Source organism: Pteropus medius, unplaced genomic scaffold (genome assembly GCF_902729225.1).
Source record: "Pteropus medius unplaced genomic scaffold, Ma_sr-lr_union100, whole genome shotgun sequence".
In the NCBI taxonomy this organism is placed as follows: Eukaryota; Metazoa; Chordata; class Mammalia; order Chiroptera; family Pteropodidae; genus Pteropus; species Pteropus medius.
The window spans coordinates 4,265,471-4,288,219 of NW_024354886.1; the positions used below are offsets into that span (position 1 = coordinate 4,265,471).

At 36.6% G+C, this 22,749-nt stretch overlaps 1 protein-coding gene across 8 annotated transcripts in view; it reads left to right on the forward strand.

Annotated features, from left to right (window-relative positions):
• Positions 1-6,385: 6,385 nt before the first annotated feature.
• Positions 6,386-22,749, forward strand: part of FKBP5 (FKBP prolyl isomerase 5) — an 83,014-nt gene continuing 66,650 nt past the window's right edge. For 2 of the 8 annotated variants that reach the window (XM_039856174.1, XM_039856177.1), the window contains exons 1-2: positions 6,418-6,535; positions 22,089-22,178. The gene's annotated coding sequence lies outside the window, so the exon portion shown is untranslated. Of the gene's footprint in view, positions 6,536-7,172; positions 7,324-22,088; positions 22,179-22,749 lie in introns of those variants that run through there. The other 6 variants (XM_039856178.1, XM_039856176.1, XM_039856175.1 and 3 more) reach the window with 4 other exon arrangements.

A 22,749-nucleotide genomic window follows, 5' to 3' on the forward strand; every position in this document is an offset into this window, starting at 1 on the left:
CTGTTGTGCTTTGCTTTTAGTCACAAAATTGAAGTGATCAAAGGTTGAGACTGGGATAAACCATTACTGTGGCAGACTATACTTTGTTGTATGGAAGGTTGGAGACTCTGATAAACACACGTGGCAGACTATACTTGTTGTATGGAAGGTTGAGACTCTGATAAACCATTACTGTGGCAGACTATACTTTGTTGTATGGAAGGTTGGAGACTCTGATAAACCATTACTGTGGCAGACTATACTTTGATGATCCCCAGTTAACTGTGGCTATGGATATTTATGCTCCGTGTATTCCTCTTGACTCTAGGCTGGCTCTGTGATCCCCTTTACCCAATAGAATGTGATGGAAGTGATATTGTACTAGGTCTGGTTCAAGCCTTAAGAAGGTAGCTTCCATATTTTGAAGCCCGGTGCCATGTAAGAAGTTCAACTACCCTAAGAACTGAAACCTAACCAAGGAATTGGTGACATGTGTCCAGCTGGATTTCAGAATTACTATGGACTTGTGGCTGTTATGTGCCTTCCATTTCCTCCTTTTTGAACAGGAATATCTATTGAGATATTTTCCTTTGTTTCTCTGCCTCACTGTTTCTTATGGGGAGTAGATAACTTGTCTCTTTGGTTCAAAGGTTGTCAGATCCAGAGGAGCATCACCTGAGAAACTTCATCCATACCTGGACCTGATTTAGATGATGAAATTATAGACTTTAAGCTCAATCTTGGTACAGTAATGGGGATCATAAGGGCAGTGACTACATTTTGCATGTCGGGGCAAGTGAATCATTAGGGGACAGAGAGTGGACTGTGATAGATTGTTACTTTAGTGTCCCCTAGTGAACCATGTGTTTGAATATTCACATCATTATCAGTTCTCTCCCCTTAAATCTGGACTGGCCTGTGACCTGCTTTAACTGACAGAACATGGTGGAAATGATGCTATCAGTTCCAGGCTTAAATCTTAAGAAGGCCTGGCAGCTTCCACATTTGCCCTTTGAAGGAAGCCAGCCACCATGTTTAGAAATGTGGCTACCCTGAGACCACCACGCTGTGGGAAGTCCAACTGAGCCTCATGGAGAGACCATGTGGAGAACTGAGGGCCCTGGCCAACATCCCACCCAGTCGAGTTCCATTTGCGTTCCGTGAGGGTAAGACCATCTTGGAAGTAGATCATTCGGCCCTGGTCAGTCTGCGCCAGCTGATGCCATATAGACTGGAGATCAGTTGTCTCTGCTGAATCCTGTCCAAATTGCAGATTCATAAGCAAATAAATACAGTAGTTATTGTTTTAAGCCCAGGTAAGCAAATTAGGGCCCATGGATGGATGCATGGTTTTTTTTATTGAAATATAACTCATTCACATACTGTAAAATTAACCCATTTAAAGTGTCCAATTCTGTAGTTTTTAGTATATTCACAGATTTATGCAACTGTCACCACAGTTAACTTTAGAACATTTTCATCATCTCAGAAAGAAACCCTGAACCCTTTACCTAGCATCTTCCTATTCTTCCTTCCCCTACATCCCCAGTCTTATGCAGTCACTAATCTACTTCCTGTCATCTGTCTTCCCTGTTATAGATATTTCATATGAATGGAATCATATAATATGTGGTCTTTTGTGACTTCTTTTACTGAGCATAATGTTTCAAGGTTCATCTGTAGACCTGTACTTCATTTTTTATGGCCAAGAAATGTTCCACTGTATGGACACACCACATTTTGTTTATCCATTAATCAGCTGATAGACATTTGGATTATTTTCACCTTTTATCTATTATGAATAATAACATATACATTAGTGTACAAGTATTTGTTTGAGTCCCTGTTTTCAATTCTTTTGGTTATATGCCCTGGAGTGGAATTGATGGGTTATATGGTGATTCTATGTTTAACATTTTAGGAAGTGCCATTTTTCACAGAGGCTATACTATTTTATAGTCCCACCAGCAGTACACAAAAGTTTCAATTTCTCTACATACTCACCAACACTAAGTACCTTTGTCAAAAATCAGTTCACCCCAGATGTAATGGTTTATTTCTGGACTCTCATTTCTGTTTCATTGATCTATATGTCTATCCAAGTGTTGATTTCTTTGTGATAAATTTTGAAATCAGGAAATGTGAGCTCTCCTCCTTTTTAAAAAAATTATTGTTTTGTCTATTCTGGATCCCTTGCAATTCCATATGAATTTTAGAATCAGCTCGTTGATTTCTATAAAGTCAGCTGGGACTCTGATGGGATTGGATTGCATTGAATTTGTAAACCAGCTTGGAGAGTATTGCCATCTTAACAATATTAACAATTGCCAACTTTTAATGCATGAACATAGAATGTTTTCCAATTATTTAGGTCTTTTTAAATTTCTTTCAGAAATGTTTTATAGTTTTCAGAGTATAAGTTTGGTGCTTCTTTTGTTAAATTTATTCCTAAGTATTTTATTCCTTTCTAATGCTATTATAAAAAAAATTTTCTTAATTTAATTTTTGGATTGTACATTGAAAGTGTACAGAAATACAATTAATTTTTGTTATTGATCGCATATCCTGCAAAACTTGCTGAGTCATTTATTAGTTCTAATGGTTTATTAGTGGATTCCTTAGAATATTCTATAAAGAAGATAATGTTATCTATGAATACAGATAGTCTTACTTCTTCCTGTCCAATCTGGATGTTTTTAAATTTCTATTTCTTGCTTAATTGCCCTTGCTAGAACCTCTAGTACGATATTAAATACAAGTGGCAAAAGTGGAAATCATTGTCTTGTTCCTTATCTTGTTTTCTGGGGTAATTATCCAATCTTTCACCATTAAGTATAATATTCATTGTGGGTTTTCATAGATGCCCTTTATCAGTTTGAAGATTGCTGCCTGTTTTTGTAAATAAAGTTTTATTGGAACACAGCCATGCCATTCATTTATGTATTGTTCCTGGATGTTTTGTATTATAATGACAGAGTTGAATAGTTGTGACAGAGACCATATAGCCTATAAGCCTAAAATATTTACTATCTGGTTCTTTAAGACACAGTCCACTGACATCTGCTTTAAACCACTGAATTTTGGGATAGTTTGCTATGGAACAATATATAACTAAAAACACTCCCTATCTTCTTATGGGACTTCAAAGAACCGCAGCATCGAGTAAGTGGGAACGATAAATAAACAAACCCTCCCATAGACTATATAAATCCAGCTTCAAGGCATCTGGGAGACTCGGTAATCAGAAGTCCTAAAATTGATTTAAGATGATCCTATCTTGTTAGTGTCCTCAGGTGCCTGAGGAAACAAATGGAAATTCTTTCCAGAGGAAGATATTATCATCGTTGCTGTAAATTTTTAAAATGCCATGTCCAAAACATAACCAGGTACATGAGGAGATAAAACAACATGAGGAAGAACCAGTAGTAAAAACTGACAACAGAAGTTGACCTACAGGGCCTCCAGATTGGAATTAACAGACACAGACCATAAAATAACTATACTTACTATGCTTATGAAGAGAAAGCCAAGCTTGAAAATTATAGCAGGGCACTGAGAGATATAAGAAGAGACACTGCAGATCTGAAAAAGATCCAAATAGAATTTCTAGAACTAAAAATAAAATAAAATAAAATAAAATAAAATAAAATAGAATAACCAAATTTAAGAGCTCAACATATGGGTTTAATAGACTTTTTAAAAAAAAGCCGAAGAGAGAATTAGTGAACTGAAAAATAGTGAAAAGACTTTTAGAACAAAGCACGGAAGGACTAAAGATAGAAAATACAGAAGAAAGGGATAGAGTGGAAGGTCTAACGTGTTTTAATTGGGGGCCCAGACGGAAAGAGGAAAAGGTACAGAAACAGTATTTGAACATGTAAGGGCTAATAATTTTTCAAATTGATGAAAAACTATTCAAAAGGTGATAGGAAGCCATGAAATGACAGATATGCACTCCACCATATGTTCTGACTCTTAAAACAGTACATTCTTCATGTACAAATCTGCCTTTGAAAGGATTCTGAAACCAACATGGAGGTAGCTCCTTAGCAGATGGAATAGGGCTTGGGTGTGCTGAGTTCAAGTACAACTTCTGCTACTTCCTAGCTATGCCACCTGGAGAAATTTGTCCAACTTCAGTTTTCTCAACTAATAAATGGCACCAGTAAATACTGGCCTATCCCACATTGTTATTGTGAGAAACAAGTGATATAATACATGTGAATAAACCTAGTGAATGCCAAGTGCTTTTGAAGTGAGATGTGGTTTGAATACTATCACAAGCATTCCAGGGGCACCTAACAGTGACAGAGACTGACTACATAATTTGCAGGTCCCAGCGCAAAATGAAAATGCAGGGCCCCTTGCTGAAAAATGACTAAGAATTTCAAGATGGTGACAACAGAGCATTAAGTCAAGCACAGTTCACATGTCCACAAAGCCAGCCTCAGTGGCAAGCCCTGCAAAGAACTGCTCTGTGCTTTAGGAAAAGGCTGCTCAGCCCACACCCAGGTGTCTGCTGCAGTGGCCCACATTATCTTTGAATTCTGAAGGGTAGCAATATTTAGGGAAATTGCAAGCACACGTGTTTCCAAATGCAAATGCTGAGGAGGGCAAGTGCAGTGACCAGAGTGGTTTTCTGAGAGAGTGGGTGGGGCCAGCCAGGCTGCCATTGGAACTGGAACTGACTGTTCTCCACAGACTGGCTTATTAAAAAAAAAGTCTGCAGCTGTATGTACAGGGCCTGTTGTTGTTTGCTGCGGTGTGTTACAACACAGCCTGGCAGCCTCTCGGGCCCGTCTTCCCCTTGGAAGAGCCTGGTTCCAGAGCATATGACATGGCTACACAGCCCTGCGGATTTGCCCACACCGCTCCTTGCTGTTCCCTCAATGACTAAGCCTTTCCAGGTCTGCATTCTTTTTGCTCATGCTATCTCTACCCTGACCCTCACCCCATCCCTACCTGGGAGTCCCTTTCCTCTTTCTTCCACATCCTTCTCTGGTAAACACAACCTTTTAAGGCTTCATCTTTTAAGACTCAGCTGTAGTGTCACCTCTTCAATGAGGCCTTCCTTGCCTCTTCCAGGAAGAGCTGATTCCTCCCTCATTGGAGCCTTCCACTGTGCCCTATGCAGACATTTGTCACAGTGCCTGTAACATGAAAAGCACTGTCATGCAATGTGGATGTCGCTGTCTCCTGGGCTGGAGCCCTGATGGGTTGGGACAATGTCTTCTCACCTCTGCATATCCTGTACATAGAACAGTGCTTAAAATCTGCTGTTAGTGAACATAGTAGATACTTAATTAATTGGTGTTTTTAATCACCATTATCTGAATTAATGTATGAATAAATTGTTTCAGTGACTCTTCCTGATAAAAAGGGAAGCATCTATGCACCAAGGCAGGGCTCTGGCCCTTGAGGCAGTTTCAGTGGTGGCTCCAATTCTTTTCTACAGATACCACCTCTCCAAGACAAGATGATTTGTAGAAGTGGCTTTTCATAAATACCTAAATGACCAATGTGGTACAGTGCAGAGAGCGGATTTGGAGCTTAGGAGATGTGGCTTCTAATCTGGCTATGAGACAATAGTTTTCATAGGTAACTATGATGCGCTATAGGTATGGGTTTATGTTTCCTCAAGGAATGAAAGGATTGAGCTATTCCTCAATGCCCAGGAAATCCTAGGCCCCTCATGAAGCTGAGCTGCTCAGCAGGCCTACCCTTTGGGGGAAGAGTGGTGATAGAGAACACAAACATTTTTATGATCCTTTGCTGTCTCAATCGTCTGGGATCTCATGCTTGAAAGGTAGAAAGCCATGGGAAAGCATAGTCTTCACAGAGTGCCCCGAGGGAAGCGCTGTGTGCTAAATTGGTTCTCGAGATGGGATTTTCCCCAGGCCCAGTCCAACTGGGCAACGTTGACTTCCTGGGGTTGTTTCCTGGGGCTAACCTAGCCTGCTTATCTGACACAATAACCTGGCCTGCCCCTCTCCATCCTCTGGGCAAGTCGGATGGACAGATAGGAGGGCAGAGCTTTCAGAAAGACTATTCGAATGTGAAGTCAACTAGCTTGTTCTGGCATTACTTTCTCTGGAGGTAAGGGATGGTGTGTGGGTGGCGGGGGTGTGGGTGGGGGTGGGAGGGTCGGTCAGTTTCCTCCATCCCTTCCCTCCCGCCCCCACAAAGGACTAGGGCCAGACACGTGGGCTGGCGTGAAGAGGCGGAGGTTACACTAAGGCGGAGGTGCAAATAGACGGGGGCGGGGCCTTATTTGCATGGACAGCGCGAGGCTACCAATCCCGTGGAGCAGAGCTACAGCCCGCGCGCCTTTTGGGGGCGGACTGACAGCTCCAGGGTCCAATGGAAGGCGGGTCCTACGGCCGGCGGGGGCGGGACGGTGCCGGGCGCTGCCCCGGGGATTAGGGCCGGCTTGTGGGCGCTGCCAGTCTCAGGCGGCGGCGTCCAGTGCGCGGGCGGCCTGCTGGGCGGGCTGAGGGGCAAGTGGTGTGCGGGTGAGGCGGAGAAAGACGGAGTCGACGAGCAACCGTGGCGACAGGTACCGGCGCCATGGCCGCAGGGATGGGGCGGGCGGCCACTGCGCCCCGGGAGCCGAATCTCCCCCTTCGCGGTCCGGCTGCCGCCGCGCCACCTCCCCGCCCCCTCGCGCGGCTCCCTAGCCCGGGAACGGTGCTTCCCGGCGAGCGGGGTCGGAGAAGCCTCGAGGCCAGGGCGCTGAAGGGCCCCCAGCCCCACTGCGGGGCCCCTTTGCGCCCCGCCCGGCCGCCGGGCCGGTGCTCCCTTCAGGAGGCGCGTAGCCGGGCACCAGCGGGAGCCGCTCCCCGCCCCGCACTCGCTCGCGGAGGCGAGGCGGGCGCGCCTGCTCGTCCTCACCCGGCTTTTGTTTCCCGCCCGGGTTGACAGGTCCCGGCTCCGGCTCCCGTCCGCGGTCCCTGACTCGCCCGAGGCCCGGCGCCCGTGACCGCAGTCGCCTGGAGCAGGCGGCGGGACCTGCCGGGCGGCGCGTGAGCAGCCGCCGCCGCCGCAGGCGGGAGAGAAACTTCGCCTTTCGGGGCCCGGGCGGCGGGAGAAGTCGAGCCAGGGTGAGCCGTGCGCCGGGACGCCGAGGGCGCGATGGAACCTCGCTCACCTGGCAGGGCCCGTGGAGGCTGAGGATAACGGAGTGTCCGGCTGCTGCGGTCTTCGCTTTAGGTTTTCGCTCCCGGGGCGGTGGGTGTGGATGCGCAGTCATTGCCTTCACCTGCCGCCCTGGGACAAGTGACTGGGAACAGCATCCTCGCTCTCTGGCGCTCTTGGAGGGTGCCAGTGCAGCGCCCATTCTAACAGGTGATTATTCTAGTGCCAGCTGAAAGCCAGTTAAAAGTTGTTTTAGGGCTTTTTATTCACTTCGTTCTTGGGACCCTATAATGCCTTACCTCCTATTGATGTCTAAAGAGGTGTGCTGACGACAGCGTAGGAGTCAAATTCAGTGTTGATTAAAAAAATGAGGGTGGAGGTCACCCTGCAGATTGATCTCTTTCGATTGATGGGCCAGAAAAAACCTTTTAGTCTCATTTAAAAAAATCATTTTTTTGCAGTGGCGGCGAAAGCATAGTAAGGTTCAAGTTGTAAATGGAGAACGCAGAACTCTAGATATCCTTCAGTGTGGTTCAGGACAGCGTGTACAACGTTTGGCCGCCATTCAGTAAATTCTGCATGAAGCAGTTTGAGCTCGTGGTTTTGGATTTACTTTTCAAGAGTATGTTTTCCAGTGGAATAAGGCTTAGCATTGAATGAGAGCTTTCTTTGCTTCTCTGGGGATAGACAGGAGTGTTTATTTTCATTGTCTTCTCATTTTGATAGGTTGTGGACAAGGGAAAAGTTAAGGCAACAATGGTTATTTTTACTCGTCTGTCGAGTTCTGCCGTGAGCTTCCCTCCCCCCTCCACTCAAGGGTTTTTAAAAACTTTAGAGAATTATAGTAGCTTTTTCTCTTGCTTTTTGAGTCAAAATTCAAGAATAGACTTAAATTATTGCGGAATTTTTTTTTTTTTGTCATACTTGCACTTATTTTCAGTTTGTCTCTCTCCCAACTGACCTCCATTTAACAATCTACAGTATGGTCCTAACCAGTTTAGGGCATCTGTAGAAAAATATATTTAAAAATAATTTTTGTAATTATTTAAAAAATGTAAAATGTATATTTTAAACGAGGATCATTAACATTGATTTGTAAGAAACAAGATTTAGTTTACTCGGGTTTTTCCCAATGTATCTTTTTTTATATCTGCATTGGGTATGAGTTATACATAATGGATGTAAGTTTAACTTTTTAAGAATTATAAAGTTATGATTTTGATTAAATATTCTACCTTATTAGTGTTTCATTGAACGATAATTTTACTTATTTACCTAGCTAATTAGTAACACTTTAAAGCTGAATTCTTTAACCAAGAGGCTAGTTGTGACTATTTGCGATTTTAAAAAGATAATCAGAGATGGTTTTTATAAATGTATTATTTCTCTCAAACAACAGGCTTATATGTTATGAGGCCTTTCGTCTTTCTAACATTTAACAAAAGTAAGTTTCTGAATCTTTAGTTTTCTTTTAGTTTTGGGGATTTTAACCAGTTCAACCTGAAAAACTTAAAAAATATTGGATTAGGCAACTAATTAAATCTTAAATTTTCTGTTTATTCTTGGATTGGAAAAGAATACCTAGCTTGGGTTATTTTTAGTAAAGTTTTTTCGCTTAGAAGGAATCAGTCTAGAGGAGAAAGAATATCCTCTTTCTATAGTTGTAGAAGACATTATTACTATTAAAAAGTTGAGTTAGCTTTTTGACCCTTAGTGAGAGTAGATTGGTAGAATGATGGCTCGTCTTTATGTAAAGTGGGTTTTATTCTGTATAAATAGCTGTAGAGAATCTTATAATTGTTCTTTAAAGTGTATAGAATGTATTAGTTTAATTATTAATAATTAGAAGTTTTATAATCTTTTCCTATAATGATGCTCAAATATCATAAAGTTATATCTCATAGTTTTATTTACACAAAGCATATTCGAGAACTTTAAAAGTGACTTATAGTTAAAAGCCCATTTTCAAATTCAGTTTTTAGATATTTAACTAATTTTTGTCCATTTTAACTTGTGGTAGACCAGATCATAAAATTATCAACTAGATTTCAGTTTCAAAATTAAGTATAAGTTTAATTCTCACATCTATACAGTAAATATTGGGAGTGTTTTTAGGTCATTTACCCCCAGGTGTGGCTCCTTTTGAGTTTGGGAGTGGGCAAATATTTTTGAATTAATAACACCACCAAAAAAGCCCCACAAAAAAACAAACAAAGACATTAAAACAGCTAAATTAAAGGATAACTCAAATAACACTGTTAGACATTACTACTGCTTTATTTAACAGTAATATGCATGCCAGATATCTGTGGCTTGAGGAATATCAGCTGTAGGCCTTTAACATAATTTATACAATTCCTGAAGGAGAATGTATATTATACATATTTTGCCACATGAAATTTTGTAATTATTTAATGCTGAACAATTAAAATGTATATTTTACAATTACGAAACTATTTGGACTTTCTAACCTAGCTGGTTAGTATTTAGATTTTGTTTTTTCATTACTTTACATTTCTGAAATTTTCTACAATGCATTTTTAACTTCTGACATTAACTTTTCAAAATGTAAAGTTAAATCTACACTCATTAGAGACTGGGTGGATGGGTCATTGTTATGTAAATCATATAACTATTGGTTTAAAAGCAATAGCCACTTAAGTGTGATTTAATTTGCAAATAAGATTTTTTTATGTAAAAAAAAAGTTCTGCCAAATGAGACAGGTTAAAATAATTTATAGTATAGGGCCTTATGCACCCTTGTAACTGTAATCTGTGTAGCTAACAGGTTACTAAGGATATTTTGGCACTATTTGAAACAAATTCGAGTACTCAAAATAATTTGCACCTCGTAGTTTATTGTGATGAGAATTGACTTGCACTCAGCTGAAACTTAAACATGTAAGACTGTTGTCCTTAAATGGGGCATGTTCATTTTATGTTTAATTTGGTATAGTACGTCTTTTGGGAAACATCTGGTTTATGAGAGTGAAGGATCACCAGACGGAATATGGTGTCTACACATTTGGTATACCTGTTTTCTACCCTTGGTTTGGAAGGAAAATACTTTAAAAATAAGAATAAAATTTTATTTTAGTTTTCTAAAGCAATTGGGCAAAAGATATTGAAAGTAAATTGGGGATTTGTACCTGTTTGGAGCTGCTGGCATTTTTGTAACAGTTACTCAAGGCTGTTTTATAAAAAGGTACATTTATTACAAAAACGAAAATGATGTATTTTAAGAATGAAGGAATAGGTTTTAAATAGACAGTTATTCATCTGTGAAAGTTAGGGAACCTCTAAATATTAAGGATGTTTTTTAAGATTAAAAATGTAGTACATTTCAGTTGTATGTTTTTGAAATTGCTTATTTTTTGGAAGAAGGAATAAAAGATGAAAGATCAAAGACTAGATGAAGGTTTTTTCCCTCCTTTTGTAGTTGCAGACCCTTTCTAAAGCAGGCAGTGGATAATTTCTAGAACTATTTGTAATATTCTGCCTCCATTTTGGTGATTTACAGTACCTGAAAATGACCGTCCAATCATCAAAAGCAGAGTTGAGAATTTCAGTTTGATCTCGTCAAAAATAAGATTTGCATGTATGTTTGTTAGTGTTTCTATCTCTGGAAATTAAAGAACCTCAATTATCAGCTGAAAAATACACAGTGGAATTTGAAAGTCAGAATGTCTCTATCACAGACTTAATGCTTCATCAAATTACTTTTTGGAACAGGACATATCCTAGAGATTGAGTCCTTACTGGAATATATTCTGAATGAGGATGGAATGGTCTCTACCCATGTTAAATATTAACCAATGGAATGATTTCCACGTTTAACTTTAAAAAAAAGCAAGACAATAAAATAAAACCTTGTAATCTTGACTCCTTTTAGGTTTTGCCCCTAGCTTAAAAATTATTACATGGTAGATGATAACATTTAACGTTTTGAAATTCTAATTTGGAAAGGGGATTTGTTACGAGAAGAGGGTATTTCATTGAAGCAGAACAGAGTAACATGGAGAGAAATTTCCTTTTTGAATTATTCTTAGGTTAAAACAATACTTATTAAGAAAATTCGAGATGATTATCTTTCCCATCTTAGATTTATTTTTACTATGAACTTTGTAAGTTCTTTTAATATACCTTTGGTCCTAAGTGGACTTCTCAGAATCTATTTATGTGTGTGTGCATGCATGCATGTATGTGTGTACAGTTGACCTTTGAACGATATAGGGGTTAGGGGAACCCACCTCTGAGCAGCTGAAAATCCTCGTATAACTTTTGACTTGCCCAAAAGTTAACTATAGTCAGCTTCACATCCATGGATTTCACATCAACCAACTGCATATCCAAAACAGTATTTTCATTTTGTGGTTGGAAATTTGCAGATGTGAAGAGCTGACTGTATTAATAGCTTACTTCTGACCAGAAGCCTTATTGATAACATAAACAGTTGATTGACATGTATTTTCTATGTTATATTTATAATATACTGTATTCTTATAATAAGGTAAGCTAAAGAAAAGAAAATGTTAAGAAAATCGTAAGAGAAAATACACTTACTGCATTTAATGAAAAAAAAATACATGTATAAGTGGACCTGCATCGTTCAAACCAGTGTTGTTTAAGGGACAACTGTATATACACACACAGGTTAGGTGAAATGTCTGTTCTTTGCATTTCATATATGTAACTGTATTTGCTAAATGTATATGTAAATCTCCCTCCACACTTTAAATTAAATCTTACAGCATCAAGAAAAATAAAGCACATGTCCACAAAGAGACTAGATGCAAAATGTTTATAGCAGCTTTTTTCATAATAGGAATGAACTACTGATTCACACAATGTATATGAAGCTCAGAAACATTATTCAGAGTAAGTGAGGCCAGACACAAGTCTGTACCAAATGATTCCATTTATAAAAAATATAAGAAGAGGCAAGACTGATAGAAATCAGGTCAGTGGTTTCTGGGTTAGGGCTGTGGTTGACTGGAAAGGGGCAAAAGGGAACTTTCAAGGGAGATGGAAATATTCTATAGCTTGATTTGGGTGATGGTAATTCAAGTGTACACTTTTGGTAACTTTTTATTTTCATGTGATTTTTTTAACTTAGGGAAAAGTTGCAAGATTACTACAAAGAATGCCCAGATTCACCAATTGTTAATATATACATTTATTCAAACTTAACTGAGTACTTAAGATCTTTGCATCTTACAGCATATGAATTTTACTTTAGAAGGATAAAAAGCTACAAAAAAAAATGGCGAAGATAGGAGAACAATCTTATATGCAAAATGTGAAATAACTTCTCTCCAGAATTAATGATGTAGAAAAAGAGAATCACTGACAGTCTTTTGTCTCTACATATATGTAAGTATTAATGCTGCTTCTTTCTGAAGTTTCATGAAGACATATTTCTGTTAGAAGAAACAGGATACCGAAAATGATTCAAGGCAGAACTGCCAGCAGGGAAACCCTGCTTTACTTTGTTATCCTTATGCATGTCTCCTAGGGAATGAGACAGCTAGCAATAGCTTTCTGGAAATTATAGGTGGTGATTATTCCTGTTAAAAGAGTTGCACACCTACAGTGTGCTAGGTTTTGCACAGACATGTACAGTCTTTACTGTCAAGTCATTACCAGACAGGAGAAAAGCAAATGTTGTCACTTTGGGGTGGTGCTATTTATCATAGGAAAGATTGATGCTTATAAACCATATAAACTGTTCCTGATCATTGTTAAGTGGTAAAACTAAGTGGTGAATTTGGTGCTCTGTATTAGTTTTAGTGCTTCGATAGTAGAGTGATTTATTTAAATTACATCTATTTAAATCATAGCTTAGACTATAATTGTTAAATAACATTCAACACAGTCCCTCTACTGTTTTATATATATGTTCTTTACAATTTAGGATTAGGTATAATTTATGGATATTGGTTCAATTAAAAAATTTTATTTTTTTGCATCTGCATAAGAAAGTTGCTTATTTGGTTATTTACTATTGTGGAAGATGTTTAAAGTAATAAGAGGACTAATCAGGTTCAACAAATTGATCGTTGATACTGGGAATGAACATCTGTTTTGCCTTTACTAACCAAAACTGTACATTTATTGGCCTATGTATTTTTCTTCAACAAAAATTTTGAGAAAAATGACAGATGTCCAGCATCAACTAACATGGATAAAAGGACTTTTTCCAGTTAATGAACATATTCATGTTCCTCTGAAATGACAGGGCATTTTCTCCCGTCATACACATTAAATTTCATTGGTTTATCAAGAATGAATAAAATATTTGAAACATTTTTATCTGTTAGAATTTTGTTTTGAGTTGTCAAGCCTTTACTGCGGTAGAACTTTTAAAATATTGGAACGTAGCCTTTTTTTTTTAGACTTTTCATTATAGAAGTTTCAAACTACACAGAACTGGAGAGAATGAACTTATTCTCTAGTTTTATTAATTATCAAATTTTTGGTTAATGTGCCTTTAAAACTTAAGTTTGCACAGATATTGTGAAATAGTGGTATTGGTGCACCAGATTTTTCTCAATTTCTTTCAAAAGTTTTGTTATAGAGAAACTTAAAAAGCAGTGTATTTTAGCTCAGAGACTTGACTTTGGACAAATGGTAATTATGAAACAGTTTTTATCTTTAGCTTCTTTCTGTCAGTTCATGGAAAAGAAAGATTAACGTTTTAGCTTTTCGTTTAGAATTTATTAGTCCAAATATTCTATATCTATAGAATAAAGTACTATTCATTTGGAAAGTTAGATTATCTTCGAAGTGTAGTATCTGAGGAGTGCTGTTTAAATGTTTTCGTTACCTTCTCTTCAGAAACTCAGTAATTGCTCTTCTTTTTAGGTCCCAAATCTGTATCTTCTACCTAAACTTGAGGCCTTCCAAATTTGAGGCCCAAATTTTCACCTATGTCTTGAAACTAAATATGCTTAAATACCATCTCTATAGCAGCTGCATACCCAGCACCTCTGCCCCCCACCCCTCAAATTGCTTCTCTTCCTGACTTTTTCTCTTCAGCTGTTAATGACTCCATTGTTCTTATTCTTACTGGTCATTTTTTACTCTTCCTTCTTAAACTCAGTGAGTCATTAAATCACTTTGTTTCTAACTTTAAAATGTCTCTTTGTTATCTTTTTGCCCTTTTCATTTCTACTATATTCATCATTTGGTTAAAACGTGTTAAATCAGGAAGATATCCTTAATTTATAATGAACTTCATACATATCAAAATTAAGGTATATTGCTAAAGTAAAATAGGACATTTTCTTCCCTTCTAGAGAAGGCTTCAATCAGCCTTATAGGCAAATAAATCATGTTTAAGGTCTCGGTAATCATTATATTTAAACCAGATGATCCATAGTAGTTCCCCCTTATCTGCAGGGGATATATTCCAAGACTCTCAGTGGATGCCTGAAACCAGGGATGGTATTGACCCATATGTATACTATGTTTTTTCCTGTACATACACACTTATGATAAAGTTTAGTTTATAAATTAAGCACAGTAAAAGGTTACCAACTAAGAATAAAATAGAACAATTATAACAATATACTGTAATAAAAGTTATGTAGTTTGTCTCTTAAAATATCTTACTGTACTTTACTCGCCTTTCACTTCAAGGAAGCACTTTAAAGCTTCCCTTTGACATACCCTAATTCCCAGCATTGCTACTCTCTGCTTTGGGGCCATTATTAAGTAAAAAAAAAAAGGGTTACTTGAACACAGGCACTGCCATACCTAGACGGCTACTTAGTGACTAATGTGTGAGTAGCATATACAGCGTGGATAAGCTGGACAAAGGGATGATTCACGTCCCGGGTGGGATGAAGCGAGATTTCATCATAGTACTCAGAATGGCATGCAGTTTAAAACCTATGAATTGTTTGTTTCTGGAAATTTCCATATACCACAGTAACTGAAACTGTAGAAAGTGAAACCGTGGATAAAGAGGTATAATTTTAGATGAATAACCTGGTGAACAGTGGCTGTCAGGGCCCACGGTTTATCAAGGAATATAAGCAGCAGACTTTCTTAGACAACAGATGGACCAGGATGAGTTCCTTCCAGCCCAGAATATCAACAAATGCTTTGCAATAGTGGAAATACTGAGTATAGATAACACATGTTCAGGACTTCTAGTATTTTCATGGCAAAAAGTATAGGTCTGTGGGTTTATCTTAGAACTCTTCTCCTATCCTTTGTCTCATATTTCGTGGCCAAGATAGTACTCGTCAAAAAGCCACCTTTGCCGAAAGTGATATGATAACTTTCCCTTTTCTTTACAGAGCTTGGGGTTAGTGGGAGAATATTAAAATAGAAAGGGGAAAATAAGTGATATCCGTTGTACTTCCCACTAGCAGTCATCCAGCCTCCAGGGGTTTGGAGCCTGATTCCTTTACAGAGGGATTGTAATTTATGAATTTGGCTTGCTTTTGGTCAGTTTATGGAGATCTTTCACCTTTCTGCTCTTCCCAGACATGTTTGCATTTTCTCCTGGTAGGAACCAAGACCCAATTTAAGATTACTAACTTCAGGAATAAGATAATTGTCTTATATTGTTCTAGATAATCCACAATATCAGATTTTCTCCTAAGGGAACTAGGAATAATACGGGGATTCTGAGACGCTCATGCAGAAATTAATTTAATGGTTATTAAGAGAGAAAAATGGAAGAGGAAGACACCATTTCTAGGAAGGCTAGTGTGGTAGGCATAGACATTGGGATGAGATTCAGAAGTGTTGCTACTAAGTAAACTCTGATCTTGAGTGAGTTATTTAACCTTTCTGAGCCTTATTTTAGTTGTAAAATGAATGGATTGGATGAGGTAGTGTTTTAAGGTCTCTTTGCAGTTCTGAAATTCTAAAATGAGTGTTTTTTCAGGAAAAAAGTCCTAATTTTTATACTGTTCCTAGGTAATGGTTTTCAGTGGCTTTTTAATATGTGTATTTTGTTAGGAGATAAAGGAGTCAGTCAGCATTCATAAAATGGATTAGATTTTAGTGTTTTCATTTATCTATGTGTCTCCACTGAATTTATTCTGGACTCTTTCACCTTCTATTTGTGTCCATTTTCCTGCCTTGTGCTTTTTATTTTTTATTTTTTTATCATCTTCGCTTTACAGTATGACATTCATATCCCTCTTTTCATTGCTTCTCCTTGCCACTGCTTTTTTCTAGCTCTCCTTCATTGCCCATATTTCATTATGCACATGGAATCCATCAAATAGATGCTTGAGTCTGATCTATCACTAAATTAAACTTAGACATCCTAATAGTTGTAAGGATTAACAGGACCGTCTCTATAATACAGAAACTAGAGCGATGAGTCCTAGGGTAAAGGAAGTGGGAGAACTGAAGAGAGAAGGAATGGTGTGGAAGAGAGTTTTCAAGGATTTTGATATTTTGATTTAATATGTAAATTAAAATATTTAACTTTTGATGATGATGACTCTGCCAGTTATATCAAAGTTTGGTCCTGAAGTCTTAATGGACTGTGAGTTTCTTGAAGGCAACATCTGTACCTCTAATTCTGAATCTCAGTGTTTAGCATAGCACTGCAAAGTAAAACTTGAATTGTTGTTAGAACTGATTCTTAAAGGTGTTTTGTGGTAGGCTGGAGACTATAAGAGGATGGTATAGAATCTTAAGTAAAACTTTAAGACTGTCACTAGCACTTTGTGATGTTGGACAAGCTATTTAGCTTTACTAAGCCTCACTTTCCTCATCTATAATACTGGGGAAGGGAAGTATTAATACCTACTTCAGGATTGTTGTGAGAATTAAATGAGACGATATATATATAAGGCACTCAGCCCAGAGCCTGGTATATGTTTTCAATAAGTATTAAATGCTATTATAGTTTCATTAATAAGCACGTTTGTGTTTCATATATTAAATTCTGTTAGGTTCTAAATAGTGTCGTTACAGAATAAACGAAACAAGGTCCTGTTCTTAGAAAAGATAGAACATATGCACAAAAGGTAAATAACAACCTAAGTCTCATGTTTAAGTGGTTTGCTTAAGAACTCAAGAGGCAGGAATAATTGCTAAGTAGATGAGAACTTCAGTAAAGTGACAGAACTTGACCTGAACTTCGAAGGACTAGTTAGCAAGTTAAGAGGACAGGCTCCTTGGAGCCAGATTGTCTGTGTGAGAATCCTAGTTCTGCTACTTTGTAATATTAAGCAATTTACTTAACCTCTCTCCTAGGATTATTGAGAGAATTAAATGAGTTATTACATGTTAAGCACTTAGAATGTGCCTCAGACATGGTTAGAACATGATAAATTATTATAAGTTGAGAGAAGGGAAAATGTATTTCAGATAGAACATTGAGTGATAATGAAGGTAATCCTAGGTTTGTTTGAAATGATGAAGCCAAATTGGCTGAAGGGAATAACCTATTGGAAAATGGTGATTATGTCAGGGCAGAATTATGAATGAGTAAGCCAAGGAGTATGACATTTTTTCCATATGTACTGTGGAAACTTGGGAGGATTTCTTAGGTAATTTGTGAAGCATTCTTGTGTGTTATAGATAACATTTCTAAGTCTGTATCTCTAGCATTTCTCACTATCTTTTCTGACTTCAGTATAACTGGAGCTTCTGTTCAAACTAATTTTGACAATGAAGCTCATGATTTCTTTCCTGAACCATTATGCCTCTTTAATTTGTCCATTTCTTTCTGTAAACATGTCCATTTCTTTTCTCCAGTTTAGTGAGTTTCTGCTACTGTTTTCCTCTCTGTCCTTTAAAACCCCAGTCTAGATCCTGAATCACCAAAGCCATAAAGTGGAAAGGGCTAGAGAGCAGAGAAAGGTAGAGAAGGGAGGGAAATAGCCTCTAGTCCAGCCATCTTGTCTTACAGATGAGGACATTGAGGTCCAGAGGAAGTCAAGTCACATGCTCAAGATCCACAGCTAATTAATGAGCAGGACCCTACCTATTAGAGCTAAATGAGGGATTATTATTATTATTATTTTTTTTTACTTTCATCCTAGTGTGATTCTCAACCATCTAGGTTGGAATTACAGTAGTACTACCAATAATTTTAATACCAGGAATAATGTGATAAGAATTCACCCTTTTTAATGAAAAGCCCATGATTACATTTCTTGGACAAGCGTTATTACTCTGAGAGTAACGTTTAAAACCAAGATTCCAAAATCTGCTTTAAGAAGTCTTTTTAGAGTTGTAAATTATTAGAGTTGTAATAGTGTTGTAAACATAAATAGCATTCTCAAATAAAGTGGACTTTGTGTTTCTATCATGGTAGAACACAGGTTCTTTTACAGAGTGATTGGTAGTAGGACAATGATTGGTAGGATAGTAAGATCAGCATAAAAAATTGGGAACTATTGTACTTTCACTTCACAGCCCCCGACACTGTACATATACTATTATAATAATCTCTAAGTTTACATCTTTTTAGTCTCTTACATTTAAATATATGCCACAAATGATAATGAAAAACTTATTTAAATATTATTTCCTCCTACATTGTTTTCCTACCTAGACAAGAAATGTGATAGAATATTCATAAAGACCTAAGCTTAGGGTCTGGTTACTCTAGTTGCTCAATAAATACCCTCTTCTCTTTTGACAGAGAAGATGACTTTTTCTCATGTGTAAATTATGTCAGTTCCTAATCACCAAATCCTTATCACAATTTTTTTCCCCTTTGAAATGTATTGTTTTAATTTGGGCAAGATGCCCTCCCTACAATTTGAAAATGTGTGTAATGTACAAATGTTTTTTAGTCACATTAAGCATAATTTTATCATGAAATCATTTTGCAGCTGGTAATCATATTCTGTATTCTTTCCCATGATTAAAGAAAGAAAAAGTGGCATGGGTTATGTAAAAATGCTCTAGATTTCTACTCATCCTGCCATATTCCTAACCCCCCCCCCCAAAAAAAAGATGTCTGGACTAGATTTATTTTTACTGAAATATTAATTTTTCTTTATGATTTTAAAGCACTGTGAAGTTGAATTGTATAATCCACAATTGTCTGTACCAAAAAAATTCCATGTCCTCAATGCTTTATAGCAGATCACTTATTTATATTTTCTATGGCTTGGTTTCTTTTTCCTGTCTTTATTTTTCTGAAGGGGGAAGAAGATTTTTTTCTTTCTCATGATATACTTATTTTGTATTTGAATCACTCTTTATAACAGATTTTATCCTCTATACCATTAGGAGGGAAGAGAAATACTTCAAAATTAGATTTTGGATTTTTGTTTTGAGGCTGGATTTGTGTGTGTGTAGATTTTTCTTAGCTACTTTCTTCATATAATACATAAGATTTTCTGTTTCTGTTTTTTAAATGTTTTATGTTGAATTGTTTTACTGTTTGAAAGAAATCTGTTAAACTATATATGAGTGGTTGCTACCCTTTTTTCCTAAATTTATATAGTGTAATACATTTTGCTATTAACTTCACTCTTCGAATATTAAGGGTCTTTTTGTAATTTTTTGTCCCTTTAATTATATGTTTGGCTGTCTTGCTTCTTCCGTTTATTATCATTTCTTTTTTTTTTTGGTGACTCCTGGAAGTGGAGAGCTTTAATACTATATTATGCATTCCTATAGATTGTAGCCCTTGTTATAAAATGTGTTATTTCTCTTTTCTGTTTTTGATATGATTATGTTCTAGGTTTTCTTTATTTAATTTCATGATATATTTTTATTTAGTTTTTGTCTAGATTTGTCAATTTGAGTTGTAGTTTCTTTTCATCTTCATATTGTTTTTGTTCATTTTATTAATATCTCTTATTTCCATTTAACAACCTTTTTGGTATTATGTGAACATTTTCATGTGTGTGTATGTGTGTCTATAATTTCTAAAAAAGTGTGATTAAGTTTCTCTCTTTTTAAAAGATTTCTAGACTAAATATTTTTATACCTGTTTATTTTGCATCTAAGAATGCTGATAACAATATATAAGATTTTAAATACACTTTTGTGAATTGATATTTTATGACTATTACCAAACTTTGCCAGGCCAATTTTATTAGTAAATTAAAAACGTTTAAAAATTATAAATCCTCCTAATCTAGTGACACGAATTTAGTAATTTGTTTTTATCCTGTGTCATTTTATCATTCTTTTATTTTAGAAATTTGCCAGTGGCTTTTCTAAAAACAAATCATGAATTATGTGAGATAATTAACTGTAAAGGAGGAAAATAAGGATATATCTTAGAACCTATGTTTTATATAAATGTAGGTTGACAGATTTTGTTTAACAGATTGGGTTGACAGATTATTCAGTGACGTAAAGATATACTCTTTTAAATTGTTAAAATTCTTTATATTAACCTATTCATTGGAAAGGTTTGATAGTTTGTAATTAAAACAAAAAAGGCAAGGACCTTTAAAAACAAAGCCAGAAAACAAGCATAAATCACTCAAGAAATAATGAGCAGGACGAGGGAGTGCAAAGAAATCTTTACATCAATAATCTGAGGCAAGATAGTTTCTGTATTTGAACATTAAATTTAGCTCTGAGCTTCCTGGCAAGCAAGAGAAAAAAGGAAACAGGATAGGTTTCATAGTTATTGTCTGATAAAGAAAGCTTATCAGTTTTTCAGGAGAGAGGAACTTTTTCTGAATTCTTGGTTATAAAAGAGGTTATTTGAATTCTTATGTATGGAATATAATTTACATTTTCATTTCTGTAAATTATTAAATTCTTGCTATTGCTATTTTAGTTGCCTTGTACCACATATATGGACTGTATTTATATCTGGTCATATGAAGTTCATGTCCACTGTTGTCAAAAGTGGAAATACCATGACTGGAGTGTGTTTATATATTGCCTCTAGAGTTGTAGCCATTGACGAACAGGAAACTGAAAGCTAAAAGTTCAGGAAATGTATTGTATTTAGGTTTTATGGAAAAAATATATATGATACTTAACGGCTGAACATTTGAAGACTGAAAAATTATATGCATTTAGTTAGAGATGAATATTATGGATTCTTATAACAGTGCTGTCAGATGCTTAAATATGATAATAGATACAGTATGTGCATTGTAAGCCAGGAAAATTGTGCAATGCTAGGAAAAAAATGCAACAGACTCTTATATGTGTTCAGTTATATGCTTTCAAGAAATAAAACAGCTGGCACATCAGTTGAATTCTTCAAGGATGTCTTATTTTCAGAGAATTACAGTTTTAGTTTTAGTTTAGTTCCATGGAAAGGGACGTCGCTTTTTTACAAGGTAGCCCATTTTACTCTTAGGAACTTCTGATGGTTAAGTCTTATTTTCTCATATTGAATTGAACTTTGTTTCTCTTTAATTTGTTAATATACTCTATAGTTTTCTTAGTGTTGAAAAGAAATGATTGATCAAAACTATTTAAAAAGTTAAATGTATCTCAAGTGGGGTTTTTTTGGTATTATGGCGTTTTATTTTTGTTAATTAATTTTTTATTGAGGTAAAACATTGGTATTGTGACATTTTATTTTATTTTTGTTAATTTTTTAATGAGATAAAACATTGGTATTGTGGCATTTTAGGTGCCTCAGAAATTGCTACCCATAGGGATCTTTATTTCTGAAGTTATTTAAAATTTTTTTGTCAGGAGATGTGATTAACTTATATGCCTAGTAACCTGTATTTTCTTACTGTTCCTCTTAGCTTTTTTTTAACAGAGTGTGATTTATATGAATTCGATGTTTTCACTCTTTGAGACAAGCATGAAGTTTTAACAGTTTCTTTAAAATGGGAATTTTGGGATAATGTATTTTTTGTTGCTGTTCCATTGGTGTATATTTCAATAAAAGGTAACATGACTATTTCAGTGCCACATAATGAAAATTCTATTTATTATAAGGTTCTTTTTAGGAATTTCAGCTGCATTTTATGTCAGTAATGATAATCATTTTAATAGCCTCATTAAAATGAGCCTCTTTTCAGGATCGATTTTGATTTTGAATCTGTTAGGATCATGTGTTCATCTGGGAACTGTTGCAGTGGCCCAGGGGATGGAAAGCACTGACTGGCAAAGATTGGAGATTGGGTCCACCCCAAGAGGTGAGGAGCAGTGGTTTCCCAGTGGAAAGTCCCAGAATGCTGTTTACAGCAGAAGGGGAATGGGCTTTGAGCTGACAGAACAAGGAGTCATAAGGCCAGACCATAAAGGTCTTGGTATGTAGTGAGTTAAGAGGTTGAACCTTATCCAGCAACTGATCTGTTGTTGCAGTAGATGGTTCTTTGAGAACAATTTTAAATGTCTTCCTATGTTGTACATGTTCATTGTACAAAATTGAATAAACATATAATCAGTGAAGAAAATAAAAATTTCTTGTAACTCTTTTTCACTTTTTGGATGGTCTTAATTTCCCTTAAACTTCATTTAGCATCTAGGTTACTTATTAGTTTATTTGAAAGGATGCTTGTTGAACTATTCTATCTAAAAATCGTGCTTCTAATAACTTCTTAAAATTAACTATGAAGGAAATAAGAGTTAATTTTAAAAGCTTTTGTTTTTGTTTGATATAGTCTATTAATTTGCATTTATTTTATGGGAAACCATAGGCATAATAGGCATAATGAGAACACAAACCTGGATGTCCGAGCGGTTCTTACAAGGGAAACAGGAAAA